Source organism: Panthera uncia, chromosome D1 (assembly GCF_023721935.1).
Source record: "Panthera uncia isolate 11264 chromosome D1, Puncia_PCG_1.0, whole genome shotgun sequence".
In the NCBI taxonomy this organism is placed as follows: Eukaryota; Metazoa; Chordata; class Mammalia; order Carnivora; family Felidae; genus Panthera; species Panthera uncia.
In genome coordinates this window covers 17,965,171-17,979,242 of record NC_064808.1, presented here as the reverse complement: position 1 = coordinate 17,979,242, position 14,072 = coordinate 17,965,171, and the positions used below count along the sequence as shown (strand labels likewise).

Below are 14,072 nucleotides of genomic sequence, written 5' to 3'. Positions count from 1 at the left end.
CTCCATACTGTTTTCCACAGGGGCTGCACTGGTTTGCATTCCCACCAATAATGTACAAATGGTCTTTTTCCTCAACACCCCCCCAACAACGGCTGTTGCTCCTTGTGTTGTTGATTTTAGCCATTCTGACAGATGTGAGGTGATGTCTCATTGTAGTCTTGATTTGCATTTCCCTGATGATAAGTGACATTGAGCATCTTTTCATGTGTCTGTTGGCCAGCTGGATGTCTCCTTTGGAGAAATGTGTGTTCCTGTCTTCTGCCCATTTTTTAACTGGATTATTTGTTTTTTGGGTGTTGAATTGTATCAGTTCTTTATATATCTTGGATACTAACCCTTTATTGGACATGTCACTTGCAAACATCTTCTCCCATTCATAAGGCTGCCTTTTAGTTTTATTAATTGTTTCCTTCGCTGTGCAGAAGCTTTTTATTTTGATGTAGTCCCAATAGTTTATGTCTGCTTTTGTTTCCCTTGACCTGAGGGACATATCTAGAAAAACATGATATGGCCAGTGTCAGAGAAATTACTGCCTGTGCTCTCTTCTAGGATTTTTATGGTTTCAGGTCATATATTTAGGTCACTAATCCATTTTGAATTTATTTTTGTGTATGGTGTATGAAAGTGGTCCAGTTTCATTGTTCTGCATGTTGCTGTCCCGTTTTCCCAACACATTTGTTGAATAGACTTTTTCCCCCATTGTATATTCTCTCTTCCTTTGTTAAATATGAATTGACTATATAATTGTGGGTTTATTTCTGGATTTTCTATCCAATTCCATTGATCTATGTGTCTATTTTGGGCCAGTACCATTCTGTTTTGGTTTCTACAGCTTTGTAATATAACTTGAAGTCCAGAATTGTGATGCCTCCAGCTTTGCTTTTCTTTTTCAAGCTTGCTTTGTCACTTTGAGGTCTTTTGTGGTTTCATACAAATTTTATGACTGTTTGTTTAGTTCTGTGAAATATTCTGTTGGTATTTGGTAAGGATTGCATTAAATGTGTAGATTGCTTTGGGTAGTATAGACATTTTAATAATATTTATTCATCTAATCCACGAGCATGGAATGTCATTCCATTTATTTATTATGTCATTCAGTTTATTTCATCAGTGTTTTATAGTTTTCAGAGTACAGGTCTTTCACCTCTTTGGTTAGGCTTATTCCTAGGTATCTTATTATTTTTGGTGCAATTATAAATGGAATTGTTTTCCAGTTTCTCTTTCTGCTGCTTCATTAGTGGTGTATAGAAATTCAAGAGATTTCTATAGACTGACTCTGTATCCTGCAACTTTACTGAATTCATTCAGTATCTATTCAGTTTATTCAGAACTATCTAGCAGTTTTATGGTGGTGTCTTTAAGCTTTTCTCTATATGGTATCATGTCATCTGCAAATAGCAGTCTAACTTCTTCCGTGCTGATTTGGATGACTTTATTTCTTTTTGTCATCTGTTTGCTGTGGCTAGAACTTCCAGCACCATGTTGAATAAAAGTGGTGAGAGTGGACATCCTTGTTTTATTCCTGACCTTAGGGGAAAAGCTCTCAGTTTTTCCCCATTGAGGATGATATCAGCCGGGGGTTTTTCATATGGCCTTTATTATGTTGAGATATGTTCCCTCTAAACCTACTTTGTTGAGACCTTTTGTCATGAATGAATGTTGTAGTTTGTCAGATGCTTTTTCTGCATCTATTGAAATGATCATTTGGTTCTTATCCTTTCTTTTATTGATGTGATGTATCACACTGATTGATTTACAAGTATTGAACCACCCTTGCAACTCGAGAATAAATATGATTTGGAGTGATTGTTAAAAAGAACACTAATATTTTCAGTTTCTCCAATATACCAACTACTCATTGTATAGTATTTCAAACTCTGGCAGTAACCATGTGACTTTTCACCATTTTAGGGACAAGAAACTGAAATTTAAAGTGGATAGGTTACTTTCCTGAGGTCACCTGTTATATACTGACTCTGAATTAATTGTATGACATAACTTAGTGCTGCTTGGGCTCATAGTAGGTTCTTAGTAAATACTGTTTTTTATTATTGTCAATACTATATTTTAGAGTGATGAACATAGGTCTTCTAGGGGATTCCAAGCCCCATACTCTTTCTGCTGTGTCAGGGTACTTCTATAATCTTTCTTTTGTTTGACTCCTTTCTGGAAAACAATGACAGAAAAAGGGGGCCAGTCTCTTGGTGTCAAATAATATAATTCATAGGAAAGTACTTTGAACACTGGAAAATATTCATAAAATTTTAGTCATTATAATTATTATTCAAATAATTATTAGAATATTATAACATCCAAATCTGATTATTATTATTATTATTGGCCTCTCTTCATCATTAGTTTGTGAGCCTTGTTGGATGGGAATCCTGTCATATTCTTGGCATCCACAGAGCAAGTACTTAGATGATGCTTAATAAACCTATTGTGCATAACACAGATTGCATTGACTTGCTTTATTTTTTTAACAAAATTTTTTCATGTTTATTTATTTTTGAGAGAGAGAGACAGAGTGTGAGTGGGGAAGGGGCAGAGAGAGAGGGAGACAAAGAACCTGAAGCAGGCTCCAGGCTCTGAACTGTCAGCACAGAGCCCAACGCGGGGCTCAAACCCACAAGCCGTGAGATCATGACCTGAGCTGAAGTCGGGCACTTAACTGATTGAGCCACCCAGGTGCCCCTGCATTGACTTGCTTTAAAAGATAGACTGAGAAGGGTCTGGATTTGGTCTGGGCTGACCCAGAGGCAGGCTGGTTCAGTGGCGGCTCAAGCAAGACACATAGTCTTATAGGGTGGAGTTCATTTACTCAGTCAGAAAGGTATATTGAGCATCTAATATATGCAAGACACTGCTCCAGATAAGGGGAAACAGCTGGGAGCAAGAGTGGAGGAAGCAGATAATGCCTAAGTAGGAAAATTACCGACTGCACTGAGGAGTAAAGAAAATAGGGCTGAAGTAAGAGAGATGTAAGAAGTAGGGCAGAGATGCAGCCACTTCGTACAGGGTGGGCGAGAGGCCTCTTCGGTCTGGGAGAAAAGAGAAGTCGGCCATGTCCGGATTTGGAAGGAGAGCCTCCCTGTAAACATCAAGGCCATGGAGCCGAAATGGGATTGGCACGCAGGAGGGCCAGAAGATCGGTGCAGCTGGAGTGCAATGAGCAAGATGAGATAAGGCTGAGAGGCAAGGTCAGAGAAGTAGTCAGGAGCCACATCACTGAGGCCTTATTAGCCCATCAGGAATTTGGGTTTAATTCCAAGATCAATGAGAAAGCCATTGGAGGGTTTTTAAGCAGAAGAATGATATGCCGACTTCTTAAACATACCTCTTTGGCTACTGGTGGAGGGTGGATTGAAGACAGGCAAGATGTCAACAGGGAGACCAATTAAAAACCTATGGCAGGTGAGAGATGATGGGGAAAGACGGTGAGAAGCAGATATATCTTTGCTGTGTTTTTGTGACACAGCTCCTGGAGTCTAGATCGTCCGTGCTCTCAGGAACCTGAAATGACGGAGCATTGGTCTCGCTTCCTAGTTTTGTCTAGGGCTGGACGTTTAATGAACAAATATTTGCCTATTCAGGACCAAACTTGGAATCTTAGGGTTGGAAACGATCACCTTTCCCATTTTACAGATGAAGCTATAGAGGCGAAGATGAGGTAAAGTAACTGATCAAAGTTACACAATTTCTTACCGGCAAATCCAGCAATAGAGCACTCGTAGCCCAGGGTTCTTTCCATTACAGAAAACAATTCCTCCCTAGCAATGTTCTTTTTCTCTTGTTTTGGTCTGAAGTCTGAAAGGTCGGGCCCAGAATATTAGGGGGATTTCCTGACAGTTGTCTCCGTGGTAATGTGGTTTGGTGATTGGTGGCATGGTCGGTAACACGTCGGGGCCTGATCCTTGTTTCTAGTACAAATGTCATCCATGAATTTAAAAAGTTTTGCTTCTTCCCCCCATGACCTGCAAACTTTATGGCTTTTGTTTCCTTGTTTTGTTTTTTTCCCTTTGTTGACCTGACTAAAATATGCAGGACAATGTTATGAAATGGTGAAAGAGACATTCTTGCCTTGTTCCTGAACTTAGTGGGGTGAGGAAGCTTAGTTGTAGGCTGTTTGTACACCCCCTTTATCAGTTAACAAAGTTTCCATAATTACCACTTCATTACAACTGTTGGTTGTTTTTTTCTTTTCCATGAATGGTTGTAGAATTTTCAGTTCTTTTTGACATATATTGAAATGATCATGTCGCTGTTCTCCTTTATTTTGTAAGTGTGGTGAATTATATTGATATTTATTTATTTTAAATATTTATTTTGGGGAGAGCACAAGCAGAGGAGGTGCAGACAGAGGAGGACTGAGGATCCAAAGTGGGCTCTGCGCTGACAGGCTGACAGCAGTGAGCCCAATGTGGGGCTCGAACTCATGAACCGCAAGATCATGACCTGAGCCAAAGTTGGATGCTCAGCCTACTGAGCCACCCAGGCACACCAATTACATTGATTTTTAAATATTAAACCCACTTTGCACTCCTGGAACAAGGTCTCCTTGGTCACAGTATAGTGCCATTTTTATATGTTGTTGGATTTGATTTGCTAATCTTTTGTTAAATATCTTTGTCTCTAGGGGCGCCTGGGTGGCGCAGTCGGTTAGGCGTCCGACTTCAGCCAGGTCACGATCTCGCGGTCCGTGAGTTTGAGCCCCGCGTCAGGCTCTGGGCTGATGGCTCGAAGCCTGGAGCCTGTTTCCGATTCTGTGTCTCCCTCTCTCTCTGCCCCTCCCCCGTTCATGCTCTGTCTCTCTCTGTCCCAAAAATAAATTAAAAAACGTTGAAAAAAAAAATTAAAAAAAAATATCTTTGTCTCTATTCATGAGAGATATTAGTTAAATTTTCTTTTCCTTTAGTGTTCTTGGCTATTATCAGGGTTATGCTAGCCTCATAAAGTAAAAAAGGAAATATTCCCTCTTCCTCTATTTTCTGAAAGAATTTATGCACGTGGTTATTATTTCTTTTTTAAATGTTGCATAGAATTCACCAGTGAAACCATCTTTGGAGTTTTCTTTGGGGAAAGTTTTTAATTATTCTCCCATAGGTAAAGGATATAGGATTATTTGGATTTTCTATTTTTTCTTGTATCAGTGACTAGGACACTAATTCTATTTCAAGTAAATTGTCAAATTTATTGTGAATAAAGTTATTCATAATAATCTTGTATTGTCATTTTAACGTTTGAGAGATATGTAGTGATGTCCCTCTTTTATTATTTGTATTGTTAATTTGTATTTTCTCCATTTATTTTTATCTTGATCAAAGAGGAATATATTAAGTTTATTGATCTTCTCAAAGAACCCGTATTTGATTTTCTTGATTTTATTTTTTTCTATTTTATTGATTTCTGTTATCTTTATTGTAATTATCATTTATCCTTACCTATTGGCTTTATTTCCTCTTCTTTTTCTAGCTTCTTACATTGTTTATTTTAAATCTTTCCTTTAGCTTCATGCTTTAGCTGCATCCCACAACTTTTCAGATATGATATTTTAAAATTATTATTCATTTAAAGTTCAATTGGGGGCTATTTTAGAGCTTTTGCTGATGATTTATAATTTAATTCTTTTATAGTCAGATAACATACCATATATGATTATAATCCTTTGAAAGTTATTTAAACTTATTTTATGGATCCATATATGCTCTAATTTGGTGAGCATTCCCTGTGCACTTGAAAAAAAGTATATTCTGCAAGTTGTTAAGTATAGCGTTCAATGAGTATTAATGTGCTTAAGTTGGTTGATAGTATTTTTCAAATATTATATTCTCACTAATATTTCGTTTACTTGTTCTAGCAATTTCTGAGACAGGAGAAATAACATCTTACAGTAATTATAGATTTGTCTATTTTTTCCTTTAATTCTGTTTGTTTTGGCTTCATGTATTTTGAAGCATTGTTAATAGGTACATACTCGTTGGGGATTGTTATTTCTTTTTTCTTTTTCTTTTTTTTTAATTTTAACGTTTATTTATTTTTGAGACAGAGAGAGAGCATGAACGGGGTGGGTCAGAGAGAGAGGGAGACGCAGAATCTGAAACAGGCTCCAGGCTCCGAGCTGTCAGCACAGAGCCCGAGGTGGGGCTCGAACCCACGAACTGCGAGATCGTGACCTGAGCTGAGGTCGAACGCTTAGCCGACTGAGCCACCCAGGCGCCCCTGTTATTTCTTATTAATAAAGTGACTCTTATCATTATGAAATATTCTTATCTTTGTTAATATAATATCATCTGATATTATATCACACTCCAGCCTTCTTATCATTAGTGTATGTGTGTAAATACATATATATATATTCACTCTTTTTTCTTTTAACTCATCTGTATGTTAATGTTTAAGACATACATAGTTAGATCTTGCTTTCTTATACAGTCTGATAATAACAGCCTTTAATTGGTTTGATCAATTTCCACTTAATGTAATTTCTAATACAGTTGGGTTTAAGTCTACCATTCATGTTATTTGGTTTTGATTTGTTCTATCAGTCTTTGTTCCATTTCTCCTTCTTCTTCTATAATAATTTAATATTTTGTAACACTGTCTTAACTTTTCTATTAGCTTTTAACTATAACTCCTTGATTTTTATTTTTTTCTGTTTGGTCTAGGAATTGTTATTTTCATTCTTAATTTAAAATGTTTTCTGTGAATGATTCATGATTTTCTATGAATTAATATGATGCCATTTCATGTATATTGTAAGAATCTTATAATGTGATATTTTCATATATTTTACTTCTGCATATATTATAAACCACATTTTTATACCACTCCTTTTAAGGAGATTATAAAATTAGGGAATAAAAAGTTATGTATATATAAGTTATATGCATATGATGTTCTTTGCTCCTTTGTGTATGCAATTTTCCTTCAGCCCAAAGGACTTCCTTTCACATTTCTTATAGTGCAAGTAGGCTAGTGATGAATTACCTTAGCTTTTGTTTATCTTTTAAACAAGCCTTTATTTTGCCATCACTTTTTGAAGGAGATAGAATTCTCATTTGACAGGGTTTTTTTTTCCCCCTCTCAGCATTTTAAAGAGGCCATTCCATTGTCTTCTGGCTTTCATTGTTTCTGATGAGAAGTCAGCAATATTTAAATTTTAGTTTCTCAGTACGTGATTGCCTGGCTATTTTGAAGATTTTTCAGGGAACCTGGCTGGCTCAGCTGGAAGAACATACAACTCTCGATCTCAAGGTTGTGAGTTTGAGCCCTGCATTGGGTGTAGAGATTACTAAAATAAATAACTTTAGAAGATTTTTCTATTTATCTTTGGCTTCAGAAATGCAACTACACTGTATCTAGGTATGGTTTTGCTAGTATATTTGCATCTTGAGATTTGTTGAGTTTCTGGGATCTGTGGGTTGATATTTTTCATCAAATGCCAGGGAGAAAGTTGGTCACTTTTCTGACTCAATCTGTATCTCTTTTCTCTCCTTCTAGGACTGCCATTACACCTATATTAGACCCATCTCTCAGGTCCCCGGGACCTAGTTATTTTTTCAGTTTTTTTTTTTTTTTTTTTTTACTTTCAGTGCTTCGTTTTCTGATCACTTCTTCTGCAGTGTCCAATCCATGATTTAGCCAATTCAGTAATTTTTTTATTTCAGATACCATAATTTTAGAATTTTCATTTGGTACTTTTTATAGTTTCTGTTTCTGTTCTGAGATTCTTCATCTGTTTACCTATGATGTCTGGTTTCTGCTTAAAGTTCTTAATATATTTTGAAGTTCTTGTCTACCAATTTACTATCGGTGTTATCTGCGGGTCTGTTAATTTTGACTGCTTTTTTGCCCTTGGTTGTATTTTTCTGTTTCTTTGAATAGCTAGTGATTTGTGTGTGTGTGTGTGTGTGTGTGTGTGTATACTGGACATTGTGGATTTTACATTGTTGTAAGTGGATTATTTTTCTTCCTTTGAAAAGTGTTGACTTTCATTCTGTTCAGTGGTTAATTTACTCACAGATTTGTTTTATCCTTTGAGATTTGTTTTTAAGGTTTTTAGGGTGAGTATAGACTAAATCTTTTTCTAGAGGTAGAATAGCCCTGCTCCTAAGATTTTGCCCTCTGAGATCTCAACTGAATGCCCAGGATATGCAGTGAGGTTCTCTCTGTTCTGCCTTGTCAGATCTCACGTGTCTCCAAGCCCTATGCAATCTCTGGAATCTTTGTTCAGCTTCAACTTTCATGGTAATTCTCTGCCATAGCTCACAGAGGTTTTTTTTCTATGCATATGTATATTTATGTATATTTCTGGAGGTTTTTCTTTCTCTACAACCTCTTTCTCTCTGGTACCTGATATGCACATTTCAGCCACCTGAGCAACCCTGAACTCCAGTATTTACCCATCAGCTCAGTGAGATCATTGTGCCTTGCCCGAGCTACCCCTTCTCACACCACAGTCCAGAAGGTATTTCTAGATAGAAAGCTGCAGGTGATTAGGTAGTTGACATCAAGTGTTTTCCTTTTTTCAGGAATCATATTCCTTCTCTGATTGTTGTCCAAAGTGTGAAAACTTCTGTTTCAGTTTTATATTTGTTCACAGCAGGAAGACTAGACTAGTACTAATTACTCCATCATGGTGAAAGTGGAAGTCTGTAGCACAACTGAGTGATTCATATCCAACTGTTCATTCCCCTCCATCTTTGATGGCTATAGCTTTACCTTTGAGAAATGATAAATCTCTGAAAAGGCATATGAAGCTAAAAATATTTTAGAGACAAGTAGCATGACTGATGTGACATGTGGAATTCAAGGTGTTGTTTACAAACTCCGGTTTAATACTTTTCCTGTAAGTGTGACTGTGTGCTTTTGTGTATTTGTGTGCGGGAGAGTAAGGGTGAGAGAAAATGAATATTTGAGGAGGGAGAAGAGAGATCAAAAGAAAGGAAGACCTGCTGGAAGAGTCAAAACTTTTATTTTTTTTTTAAAAATTATACTCAACGTTAAAGTAATTTAAAACTTAAAAAAATTTTAACTCTTCTTGTAATATTAGCTAAATTTTTAATGCTTATCATGTGTTGGGCATTGTTTCAAGTGCTTCATGTATTTTAATTTATTTAATCCTCACAACAACCCTTTGTCTCAGGTGCCTATATTGTCCCTGCTTCACAGATTGGAAAACTGAGACATAGAAAGATGGTACAACTTGCCTAAGGTTATAAGGTCAATAGGGAGAATTTTGGATTTTTTCCCAGGTGGTCTGCATCCAAAACTATGTTTGTAACCTGTATGTTGCTTTCACATCAGAGAGGGATTTTGTCTCTCTCCTACTCCCTTCCTCACTACCTTGTTCTCAGAATGAAAAAACAATTCCATGTTAAGCTTTGGTGAGCTATAAAAACCTCCCTGGGATTTGGTGCTGGTGAGAGATGCTTGACCATTGAAGAGATAGGCATTTTTCCACACTAGGTTCTTAGCACCGTCCATTTCATTAGTTTCAGTTACCGGTATCTCTTTTGATATTCACTTGACCTTCAAGGATGGCAAAAGTTGAGTGATTCATGTAGATTTTTAGTACCTATCTTCTTTTTTTTTAATGTTTATTTATTTTTGACAGAGAGAGAGACAGAGCATGAGCAGGGGAGAGGCAGAGAGAGAGGGACACACAGAATCCAAAGCAGGCTCCAGGCTCCGAGCTGTCAGCACAGGGCCTGATGCGGAGCTCGAACTTGGGAATGGCGAGATCATGACTTGGGCCGAAGTCGGACACTTAACCGACTGAGCCACCCAGGCGCCCCTTTAGTGCCTATCTTCTTAATCTGGATTGCTGAGAAACCAGGTGACAACTGCGATGACCCATCTTTCCTTAGCTATAGAAAGTCGTTGGAAAAAAATCACTTCCCTAGATCATTAGTAATTAAGTCAGGACCCTTTCAGAGTAGTTCTGCTTCTGGCGGGGGGATAGTGATCTTGGGAGGGTGGGTAGGGACCCTTATCCAGGCTAGAGGCACCAGGTCTCTCTAGAATTTTGTATCCCCTTCTCTACCTGAGAGTTGATATCTCCCTGGGCTGAGTTCTTCCTGGGCTCTTTGAGATTTTTAGGAAAGAAGGAGATAGCAGATTGCAGGCTATTATTATGGCAAGATCATCTCTCTTTGGCCACCAAACAGTTGTTTCCTGAGTCATGAACCACTCTGTTCAGTGGCTGTTGAACTAAACTGCCTTTGAATTCAGAGGAGAAAGTCTGTGTGTGCCAAAACCAAGCCCCTGAGTCACCCAGCGCCCAGCAGGAAGACAGCAATGAATAGGGCTGGAAATAGTGCCAGGATCCATGCCAAGCAGCTAGTGTGGACCTTCAAGTGCCCATTCCACTGACATCTTTCCAGGTCATAAAATCTCATGTCCTCATAGATAGGAGGTACCATTGTCTATTCTCTCTGCTGTCTGCAAGGTTCCTGATTAGTGAATCATCTCCCTAAGTATCTTTTTATACGGATTGAGCCATGTACTACAGAGATCCTATTTTATTTGTAATATCTAAGGGAACTGCATTCGACATGACAGTTTATAAAACAAAGTAGGTGGAGTTTGTATTTTGAAATATAATATTGCATTTACTAGGAAGATCTGAATTTGGAAAGATCTGCCTGGGTCCATTTTAAAACCAGAAAACTAGTATATCCTTTTTCTCTTGTCAACCATAGTTCTGCAATTATTCTATATAATTGTTATTTTTCTTTTCTTTTTGGAAGGAGTCTCCCGCTGAAGAAAGAATCTAAAGAGATGCCTAAGTTCCAGGGAATTTTCCTCTAAGACAAATAACGTCAAGATAGCTTTTATTTTATTTATGTTTATTATTTTTCCCCATTAAAATATGTGTCATCTTCAGAGATCCTGGGCTAGAATTTTTTTATTTTCCTTTTGCTGGTTGAAGAAAAATCTCAAACCCTGATGCTGTTTTTGTTTATTTCATGAAGAAGTTAAGATGGTGCTTGACAACTTATGCCTCCTACAAAACCAAAAAATATTTTCTACACTGTGTTCATTAAGATCTCTTCCAACCGACATTTCACCAAATAAAAAAAATTGAGCCACCTTGCATTATATATTTTTGGTTAAATATTTGAGAGCTATTGTTTTGAAAGTCCCCAATAATAATAATAATAATAAATAGCCAACTTGGGGCACCTGAGTGGCTTAGTCAGTTAAGCATCTGACTTCAGCTCAGGTCATGATCTCGTGGTTTGTGGGTTCGAGCCCCGTTTTGGGCTCTGTGCTGACAGCTCAGAGCCTGGAACCTGCTTCGGATTCTGTGTCTCCCTCTTTCTTTGCCCTTCCCCTGCTCACACTCTGCCTCTCTCTGTCTCTCAAAAATAAATGTCAAAAAAATTTTTTTTAAATAGCCAACTTAAAAAAAATCCTACTGAAGGGTCAGGTAAATTTTGGCTCTGTTTCTACATTTATACTCCATCTCTCTGCCTCTTTTAGTTCTTCCAGAAACAAAACAGAGCCCCCCTCCTCCAGCAAATCACTTGCAAAATTCCACATAAAAAAATGCTGAGCTTGAAATCACAAAACATCACCCTCAGTTTCTGAGGATTCCAGGATCAAAACTCATCCAGAAACTTTAGGATTTAGGGCCCAAGAGCCTAGAACATTAACTTCTGAAATAGAATGATATTGGCTCCATGGTTAAAAATAGAAGACCACAGTTTTATTGCCAGTGATTATGACATACTCCCCACGAACATCAGTAAGGCGCAAACGTGCAGTGAAGGCAGCCGATGGGTAAATAAATTAAACTGATGTGACTCAGAAAGCACGTTGGGAGCAGAGATGTGCAGCAGTAACAAGGGATTTTGTTCTTGAGAACGGCCCCACTCAGAACTCAAGGGAAAGAGCCTCATTAAGAAACTCAGAGAACCGCGGTACCAAAATGAGCTTCATTTATCAGCTTTCTCAACAGACCTAGGGAAGAATATACGTATGATGATTGAAGGGACTGGTACTAAGGGGTTTGCTCTTTTCAAGTTCTTGCACTTGCCATACATTCAAGCCAATGCACCTTTCCTTCTAAATGAACGGAATAGCTGGATCATGTGTACCAAGAATGTCTGTTATAAAAGATAGACTACAATACATTGCTGTAAAGACCTTGAGACTTTCCTCACTTACCAGCTTGCTTCTTGGAACAGCTTTGTACTAGGACACTGAGCTACTACCAGATCTCATCTATGTAGAATATTTTTTTCCAGTGATTTGCCTTTATGACTTAACTTTGCTGTATTTTCCTGTACCGGGACAAGGCCCAGTTGTCCATTAACTTTCATGAAGGCATCTATGGAAGATTTTGAAGTCTACTGGTTAAGAGGAAAAGTGCTTTTGCGTTTGATCAGTATGTAGGCAGAAGGTAGTTAGGAACATTGCTGAGTCACACTTTAAAACAGCTGCACTGCAAACAAAGTGAGAGGACTTCATCGGTGGCTTTGAAGTCAGCAACCTGGGGCCTGGCCTTTGCCATATCAAGGGCACACCTCTAAATGTCTATAAACTTTGTTCACCTTCTCTTTAAACACCAACATTTATTGAGCACTTACTATGTGCCAACCACAACACTCAGCACTTTTATTCCTTTAAACCTCACAACGATCCTGTGGAGTAAATATAATTATCATCCCCATTTTACAGATAAGTAAACGGAGGCTTAGAAAGGCCATGAAGCTTGCTCAAGTTTACAGAGCTAGAAAATTAAAAGGACCAAAATATAAGTTCTCATCAGTCTCATTTCAGAATCTGAAATTTTAATCACCCTGAAATGGGGCTGATGATAACACCATGGTTAGCACCGTGAGTATCAAGAAATCATGTTTGTGAAAGCACCAAAGTCATACACACTCGGTATAATTGTTAGATCTTTTAAGACAAGAGAAAACTAAGAAATAGTTACTTGACGAGGTCGTGGAAAAGTACTTTCGAATGCTTATAAACCAGGGCTTACTTGAATTTCCTGAATACGTTATTTTACTTAACAATACCCCATCAAAATATTAAGTATGTTACATAAATTAGGTATGATGCATGATGATTCTGTATCAGTCTGGGCAACCTACAAGACAAAGAGAAACAGCTCTGGTCCCTTTGTTACCTCTGAGCCAGACTGCACTGGTCTGCTTATTCATTTAAGTTATGAAGACATTTGCACAAAAATTCAGCTCAAACACCCCAGGAACAATAATGTAGGTTACCAATAATCAAGAAAGTGTTATTTGTTTGCTTGTAGGACATAAGAGGATCAGAGTGTATGAAACGGAGACATAATGTTCCTTAAATCACCACCACAAAAAAATATACACGATACTGAATTATTTTTACTTTCAAACAGAAATTTAAATGGACCCTTACAAACAGTAAATTTAGAAACACAATGATCAAACTCCTTTGTAGATTTACAGCTAAAAACGACCCAAACAATGAAAACAAAAACAAAAACAAAAAAAAAGGGGTTTTATAAAGATTTTTTCGAGTTTCACATGGTCTCTCTCAGAAATGTAAAAAACCCAACTGTTCGGGCCACAAAGCCAAAACAAGAACAAAACCCACTTTGAGCGCTCCGCTTTCGCTGTATGGACTGGTCTTCTGTAGTCAGAACTCTAATGACAGGTTGGTGTGTGACGTAGAAGAGAAGGCTGAGGTTCTTCCTTCTCCCTGGCTACATCAGGGAGTCAACAAGAACCCTTCGGTCATCGGCAGGAAGGCCGTGGCTATAGGGGCCAACTGGGTGGAGTCTCTCGCATACAGCTTCTAAAGTCAAAGAACACACTTACCTTGTTCTAGTTCCCGTAGTGCTGATAGAATTGATTAAACTGGTTATTTTAGGGCTATGCAGACAGATATGAATATATCACAATAGGTAGATCAAGGGTCAAGAGACCGTGGTCAAGAGTGTGTCTCAAAATGAAAATGTAAACCCATACCCTAGTCACCAGATATTGTACCCTTTGGGGAGCCTGAGGACTGAAGACTTAGAACTCATGCTGCTGTCCCTTATAAAGAAATACTTTCCAAATTCTTCA

General features: G+C 37.9%; 1 long non-coding RNA gene across 1 annotated transcript in view; it reads left to right on the top strand.

Moving 5' to 3' along the window:
- The window catches only part of LOC125912917 (uncharacterized), a 69,261-nt gene extending 58,206 nt beyond the window's left edge, over positions 1–11,055 (top strand). Inside the window, exon 3 of the long non-coding RNA XR_007454872.1 lies at positions 10,752–11,055. This is a non-coding gene — a long non-coding RNA (uncharacterized LOC125912917). The remainder of the gene's footprint in view (positions 1–10,751) is intronic.
- Positions 11,056–14,072: the final 3,017 nt, after the last annotated feature.